Below are 8,856 nucleotides of genomic sequence, written 5' to 3' on the forward strand. Positions count from 1 at the left end.
TGTCTTATGTAACAATTGACGTTCGATACAAAATTTATAACATTCCATTCGAACGAGAAATTTTACCACTTCAATGCGCTCCATTGTAATACAAGAAATTAATATGTTTTTGCATTTAGAGTATGATTGACAAAACTTATCACATTTATTCATCGATTGTTATTATTTTTACTATCTAACACGATATTCTGATTTTATCAAAATACGGCATTTTAAAAAACCATGGTCCGCACATTATCACCATTGTTGCATACACGTCAAGATAAGTAAGTTGTTTAATATGACAAAACTGGAAGTTGTGATTTCATGCTGACCTATCCAAATATCCTGAACATTTTACAGCATTTTGTGAATTTTTCGGAAATATGCATTCCCACGACGTTCCATCGCAATTTATTTAGTATATTCATTTGGAGAATCACAAGTACTTACACATTGGTGATAGCATGTAAAACAAGAAAGTATTAATATTTACCAAATATTTGTCATGGCATCTTTGAAATTTCACTGTATCTGAGTGCCAAAATAAGACACAAGTGAACCAATTTCTTTAACCCATAGAAGTAAGACAAATCTAAAAACGATATTTTGATTAGATATTCAAAATTTTACCATTTTTTACTATGACGAAGTTTGAAGATTTCGCTAGTTCTATTGCTGGGGTTGTAGTTGGTTCTGAAATGAAAAATATACTAGGGAACTATGACGGCAGCAATTTTCATGCAGAAAAGTTTAAAGACATTACCATATAACGTTCGTAACTGTGGTATCTCAGCCTTCAGCAAATAAATCCGCTTAAAATCAATACAAATATGTATACATGCATATAAGATTGTATAAAACATGTTTTTAACTTTACATATTGTATCGTATTGAATTTATTATTATCATACTCATTATTCTGCAGTGTTTGAAACACTGTTTTATAATAATGTCTACAAAATTCATCACTTTTACGTATCTATCAAAATGATAAATGAAAAATTAATAACAATTATTCAGAAACTATAAATTTTAATCAGTTACCATTATTGTTTACTATAGATCGAGTGTGATGACTTCTTTTTAGTGAAATTTGTTCTGAAATACATGTACCATAAATAATATTCATGCAGATATAAAAATATAATAAAGATATATGATACAAAACAGCTTGTGTAGATAATGCTAGAAAGATCTGATTTTTTTCTCACAATTTCAGTGTGTGAATCTTGGCTTTTTGTTAAGAACTTTTTTTGAAAGTCAATATTAATGGGTATACACATATCCATGCATGCATTATATTTTCAAACAATAAATAATAATAATGATATGTGTTTTCCTTTTACATATCGAATCAACGTGCTTGCTTTAGACTGTGTGAAATTATCAACTTGAAATATTTGAAAATTTGAAACATACAAAATGCACACAGAAAGGATTTTATTAAACATGAAAGCAAAATGACGATGTACAAGTATATAACAGTAAATATGTATATGTGAATTTGAGATTTGAACTTAAGTGGAAAACTGTAGAAAAAATACACATACCTTGATCTATATTTTCTAAATAAAATGTACAATAATTTCCTTTATTTGTGATCTTGAATAAATGTGTACACAGAAACCCCGTTCACCCAGAAAAAGAAGCAAGTGAGAATGATATAGCTTAATCTTTTTGGGTTCTCACATATAAATGTAGTATGTCAGGATCGGGTTGTATCAACTGTTCATTAATTATACCCGCACTTTCTAAAGAAAGTTCGGGTATATTGTTGTTACCCTGTTCCGTCTGTCCGTCCGTCCGTCCGTCCGTCCGTCTGTCCGTCCGTCCGTCCGTCTGTCACGTTTTACTTTCTCAAACTGCTCTTACATCTTATAAACCAGCAAACTGAACTCTTGGAGTTTGATTTGGGGTATCATGTTGTTTTGTAAAAAAGTTTCAAAAATTCTCTGTTAGTCCTGGGGGTCAAATAATTGGTAAAAAATGACGTTTTTTCACAAAAAACCTTCTTCCTCGAACTCCTCCTACATTTTCAAAAGTAGACAAATCATCTTTTGGAATATGTTTTAGGGTATCCTATAGATGCGCAATAAGGTTTCGGAATTTTCAATTTTGTCCTGGGGGTCATTTAATGGCTAAAAAATGACGTTTTTTTTTACAAAAAAACTGGTTTAAAAAACGTCATTTTTTTAAGCAGTAGCCAAATGATCTTCTAGAATATGATTGGGGGTGTCATATTGAGGCATGATCAGGTTCCAGAATTTTTTTTTAATTAAGGGGATCAGTGGGCAACAAAAAATGACGTTTTTTGGCCAAAAAAATATGGTTCCCAGAACTCCTCTTACAACTTTTGGAGTAGCTACATCATCTCTTGGGATATAATTGGGGCTGTCCTATAGATGTGCAATAAGGTTTTAAAAATTTAAATTTCATCCTGGGAGTCAAATAGTAGCAGAAAATTGACGTTTATCACTAAAAAATCAAACATTGATCCAAGAGCTCCTCTTATGATTTAATGGATAGACAATCATATCTTGGGATATGATAGGGACTGTTCTATAGATGTGCAGTAAGGTTTTCAAAATTTAAATTTCATCCAGGGAGTCAAAATGTAGCAGAAAATTGACGTTTATCACTTAAAAAAACCCATAGATCCTAGAACTCCTTTTATGATTTAATGGTTAGACACATCATATCTTGGGATATGAAAGGAACTGTTCCATAGATGTGCATTACGGTTTTGAAAAATTAAATTTAACCCTGAGGCCCATTACCTACCGGTACATACCTTTTGATGCCCTTTAAGGATCAAGAATATATATGGTTAAGGGGTGGGGATCTCAACCGTTTTCGAGATATTCGTGCACTTCCTGTTCAAGGGGGGTCATGACAACCCCCGGGGCCCATGACCTACATACCGTTTGATGCCCCTTGACACAAGGTACAAGAATATATATGGTTTAAGGGTGGGGATCTCAACTGTTTTGAAGATATTAAGGGACTTGCTGTTTGAGGGCGTCAGGACCACCTACAGGGCCCATGACCTACATAACATTTGATGCCCCTTGACATCAGAAACATGAATATATATGGTTTAGGGGTCATGATTATAACAGTTTCTGAGATATATAGTAATTTCAAATTCCTGGGGGGTGGGGATGACCCCAGGGGTCAGATCTAATAAACCCTATATATTGCCAGTAACAGCCAATATATGATTATGAAAACCCTATATTATTATCTTTGTCCGTTTTCAAGTTACCATTTACAATAGAGTCTATGATTCTTTCTACAAGGTTCAATGTTAGACCCCACACCCTTTTGACACCCCCCTCCCCCCCCCCTCCCCCTCCCCCGAAAAGTGGTTGTCTAACCCAAAATGAGAAAAATCAAACCAGGGTGCACAACTAGATTTGCAGGCCTATCATATCCTAGAGTTTTGTACAATTATGTTCAGCCATCTCTGAGAAACAAGTTCAGAGCGGGAAAGAAGAAAAAGAAGATGAAGAATATATACATGTATTAAGAACCGTACAAAAACAATAAGTCTCCAAACTTCATTCAGGAGACTTAATAATTAATAAAGATTAAATAGAGATAGGATCATCAAACATCAATAATTTAAAGATAATTGACAATTTCTGATTCTAAGGGGGTCAGGATGACCCCTTAGGGTCATGACTTACATGCCATAATGATCTGATGCGCCTGCATGACCTAAGGAGGAATAATATCTTTGGATTAAGGTGGGGATCTCAATGGTTTTTATGATATTTGATAATTTCAGGAAGAGCACTTGGGATCATGACCTACATACCATCTTAATGCCTTGAACAAAGAAACAATAATATAATATGTACATGATATATGATTCAATTTAAGAACCCAGATATAGATCAATCATCTGTTTTGTAATACTTCCTATGTATATATACATGTATTAGTTTGTGTTTTGTTCTATACTATTCATGTTCATGACTGTAGTATGGCTTAGTCTTATTTTAAATTACATTAAAAAATTGTCAAATATATGACTTGGAACCCCCACTCCCAAACAAACTCAAATATAAACTGTTCTCTCTCTCCCCCCTCCCCCTTCCTTGTCGAATAATCTATTAAAATCAAAATATAATTTGGGTGTCTAAAAACTTTTATAAACTGGTAAAAAATGTTATTCTTAAAAAAAATTACATTACACCTTGCATAATTGACAAATGATCTATTGAGATACGATCAGAGGTCATATTTCTACCTTGGGATCAATAAGTAGTATTCATTGACAAGTTAAAATTAATTAATAACAATAAATGATTCAAATTATAAATGTTTATACTCCACATTCATCCCCCCCCCCCCCCCCATCTAACCTGCTTATAAAGATTCAGTCTTCTTAATACATTCTTACATGTGTACAGTAGCAAATTTTAAATCATTTCTTGATTGCTTTTTCTCTCGTGATTCACATTAACATTTTGGAAATTGCTTAATTCAATTTTTAAGATTTATAAACAAAATGTTATATGCATCACTGCCATGTGTATTCACCTATTTGGGGCAATTGTAAAGTCTCCTAAACAAAGCAGTGACATCATTAGGCTAGGAATTACCCACATGGATCAAACACTACTGTATAACATATGAATAAGATAAAATACATTATTATTTCTAGTTCTAAAATGTCAGGGTATCTCCAAGGGGGCATAATCTTACAATACAATTTTACGCGCAATGACACAAAGAGCAAAAATAAATTAAACGGTTTAGGGATGAGGATCTCAGATCTCAGAAGTTAACAAAATATACAGTGTATCATATCAGTTCCTATTTCAAAAAGGCGTGGGGGGGGGGGGGGGGGGTTAAAGACAACACCTGGGGGTCATTAATGTACTTTACACCAGTTGATGCATCATAATGACTTTAGAAGATATTTTGTATTTTCCTGTTTCGTTGGGTCAGAACAGTCCCATAAGGTCATGACCTACATTGTATTTGATGCATTATAATACATTAAGAAAGAAATACTCCTTCCTTCCTATTATTACTCATATAAAAAATATAAGTGTCTACACTTACTTACATATGAAATACACAATTTTAATAAGAAATTGTTTATACAGGGTCAATATGGGGTCAACTCAACAGTGCATGCAGTCTGACAAATGAAAAAAATAACTTTTGCAACTAAAATGACAGAAACTTTACAAATGCGATAGGATAGGTAACGATGATAAGCTTATTTAAATATTAAAAGATGATGATACACTGCTGTCAAAGGGAGATTACATTTAGAAAGTGAAAGTAGAACTTATATACATGTGTATGTATGCTGGCAGGAATCCCATGCTGGCATCTTATTATATTGTGCTACTGCTACTACATGTATTATGCTTACCTAAATTGGTCAACATCATAATGATAATCCAATTAAAACACAATAATGAATTCCTTTAGCTGATCTTAACTACCGTAATCCTTTTCTGCATACGGAAAACACAGACATGTATGTATGGGTGTTGCTAAAACGCGGAACGGAAAGCGGAACGGAATGGAAAATATCATCACGTTTATCCCTTAAAAAGGGTATAGACTGGCCAGAAACGATTTACTTTGTATCTTTTATTTATATCTAATGAATGATTATCAACATGTTGCTATCTTATTAATATTCATATGAATGTCTATCAATTATAGCATTGTATTCATTCGGCTTTAGTTGAGTACGAAACGGAAAAATCAAATGTATATGAATTGTGAAACATTAACATGATTAAACGAGCAAATTAGCTATAACTTTTTACTTATTTCTCTTATATGGTATTGCTGGCATATTAGCGTAACGTACGCAGTTAGTGAAAGCGTTTTATGCGTGTTTTGAGTATTTTTATATTATTTTCAAATATGATGTACATGTATATACTTACATCAAAATTGAATTTTCGGTGTTCTAGACGATCTTTTATCATACAGACGATACAGTATCATTGAGATGGAAGAAAAAACTGTAGGACTGACGACATTAACAAATTAAAATACAGTAAACATTAAAATACCCGGTAATTTGTGAAACTAGTAATTTGTGAAACTAGTATTTTTAGCAATGCAATTATGTTTACGTTTGCATTACAAAGCATGCAGTTGTTTATTCCAGCAGCTATATACATATGATCCGAATAGAGAGCTCTAGACGTTGCCTGGTTTGATTTTCCGATTATATATTGGGACTATAGTCTGTCGATCCCAAAATATTCATGCAGCACATTTGGACGATTTATAATGGAAAATGTTGACATCTTTTCTCCATTTGGAAGTCACTCAGAAGACCTTGCACAATTTTTCAACACCATCATCCGGGTCTGTTAAAATGCAAAACCCCATAGACTTCTTTATTTTTAGCCGTGTATTTATACCAGCTGATAAGCTAGAGAGGACGTTTTAAAGAAAGAATAATGAGAATGTTTAATGCTTCTAAAAGAGAATCGCTTGAACCCTGAGGTATATATAAATATACAGCAAAAAGTGAATCGAGGATATTTTGGGACAGAATATAGTGGTCAATGCATGTACTGTTAATTTTGAGGAAATAGATATTCTTGAATAAATAAGCTAATATTGCTAATCTTTCAAAAAAAATTAAAAAGGTACATAAAGTATATCGTTTTAGCATACTTAACAAATCTATGAGGTAAATAACATTAGATAAGATTTTCCGTTTTCCTTCCGTTCCGTTTTCCGTTCCGCGTTTTAGCAACACCCATGTATGTATACACGTGAACCCATCTAATCGAAGAGCTGGGTAAAACTAGTACCCGCTAATGAGACATGCAAACCTGTGTTGTGTACGTAACTTCAGACAAAGATCAGTCATTTGTAACATGCATGTATTTTTATGACCTATTCTTCCAATCCACTTGCACTATTTTAATAGGTAAATAACAGCTTTAAGGTGGTGCAGGACACCTGCATATTATGATGTACATGTATACTTCCTATTGAGATAAACAATAAAGTATGTTGACTATTGATTAAATATTTACCCCCCAAATAATGTTACCTAACATTGAAGCGCAATGGGTTAGAGCGTTTACATGTCTGTAAGAGCATTGGGGTCCAAGATGTATTTTTGGTAATTTACGAATTTTCATGGGGAGGGGGGGTCTGGACCCCTCACTCCCACCCCTTCTCTAAATCTGTGCACACGATGATGTTTATGTAGGCACACAGAAGCAAATCTAAAACCGGCAACCGCCACGGGGAGGGGGCATAATTTAATTTTTAATTTTGTTTGTAATAATTATATAGACCATTATACTTCCTATGACATAAAATGTTAAGATTATTGATTAACTGAAAATTCACTGCAAACAGTTCTACCCCAAATTGCACATAAAGTGCTGCTCATGTCACGATGTGTATTATCATATGGGCAGGGATCTCATCCTTCAGTTATGAAAATTATAATTTTTAAATGTATTACCGGAGTTTGCATGTAGCCTTCATTTTTAATTAAACTGGTATAAAACAGTGTTATTTAGGGGCAAACACATGGTGCGGGTATTACTGTCTAATGACAGCATCTAGTTTTAAAGTGTTATTAAGGCTAATAATCATTAAATTCTAAATAAATCATTTTTATTAATAAACATATTAAAGGTCGTTCTACAAAACCGTTATTAAAGGTTTTTAGTTTATGCAGCATTAAAATATCAATGAGTCATTAAAGCGTTCCATTACCCATAATGCTATACTCATCAACTTCCAGAGCGTCTGCTTTGTTTGTAGACATTCTGCCAGGATGACAGACGCCGACGTTCAAACAAAGTCCGGTAGAAACAGGGAAAAATGTTTTGATACTAGCAAACTTTGCATACAGAGGAAGTTGCCCTCGATCGCCCACCTGAAGGTATTGTGTTGTATTCCTTTTGTGACCTTAGATTTTGTGCATTTATTTCTTGATCTATATGCATTTTTGTTTGCAAATGATTATTGTGCATTAGCCTGCCTATTTGAAGTTCGTATGATTCTGGCTTAGCAAAAGTGCGTAAAATTTGATAATTTCATCTTGACCGAGTAACAGCACTGTAAAATGTAGGTCTACACAGATGAGGCCACTACAACGAAATAAAGGTGTGCGGTTTATAAAGGGGCTGTAGGGATATCGCAATAAGAGAGATTTGTGGCGGAAAATGCCTTTTACGAGTAGTATTTAGGCAAAAGTCTATAATACCAAACAATGAAGTGCATTTTTAAAAGTGGTAAAAATTTTCGTTTGAATGGAATGTTCTAAACTTTGTAGCGAATGTCAATTGTTACATAAGTCACGCCAATTTCTTTTGAAACGAGGAAAATAGTATTCGTCACAATGTTTATATACCATCTTGGACACACCGTTTCCATAATTTTTGGACGGTTTTAACATGCACGCACTTTGAATTTCCATGCGGGAAAATACTCAATTAACAAAAATCTTGGCACATTTTTGCATGTATAACTGGGTTATGTTTGATATTTGAAATGCAAAATAATCTAAGAACAATTTCACTTTGAAGAAAAAAAAAATGGGTATTAAAATCGACATAAAACTGATCCGGTGCGAGTACACATGGAGAGAAAAGGTGTCAAATTTCTTGTTTTATATTTGAACCCGAGAAATGTTGACAAAAGCTGCATTCCAATTTTTAATTATAAGTAATTATGTCTTTTATGTTGTTTATGAAATCATCTTTATAGTATTAAACGGTGTACAATTCAAAATATTGAATTGTTCATTCCTCGTTTCAAAAGAAATGGACGTGTCTTATGTAAAAATTGACGTTCGATACAAAGTTAAGAACATTTCATTCAAACGCAAATTTTTACCACTTCAATGCACTT

The sequence above is a fragment of the Crassostrea angulata genome, chromosome 1 (genome assembly GCF_025612915.1).
Source record: "Crassostrea angulata isolate pt1a10 chromosome 1, ASM2561291v2, whole genome shotgun sequence".
NCBI lineage: Eukaryota > Metazoa > Mollusca > Bivalvia > Ostreida > Ostreidae > Magallana > Magallana angulata.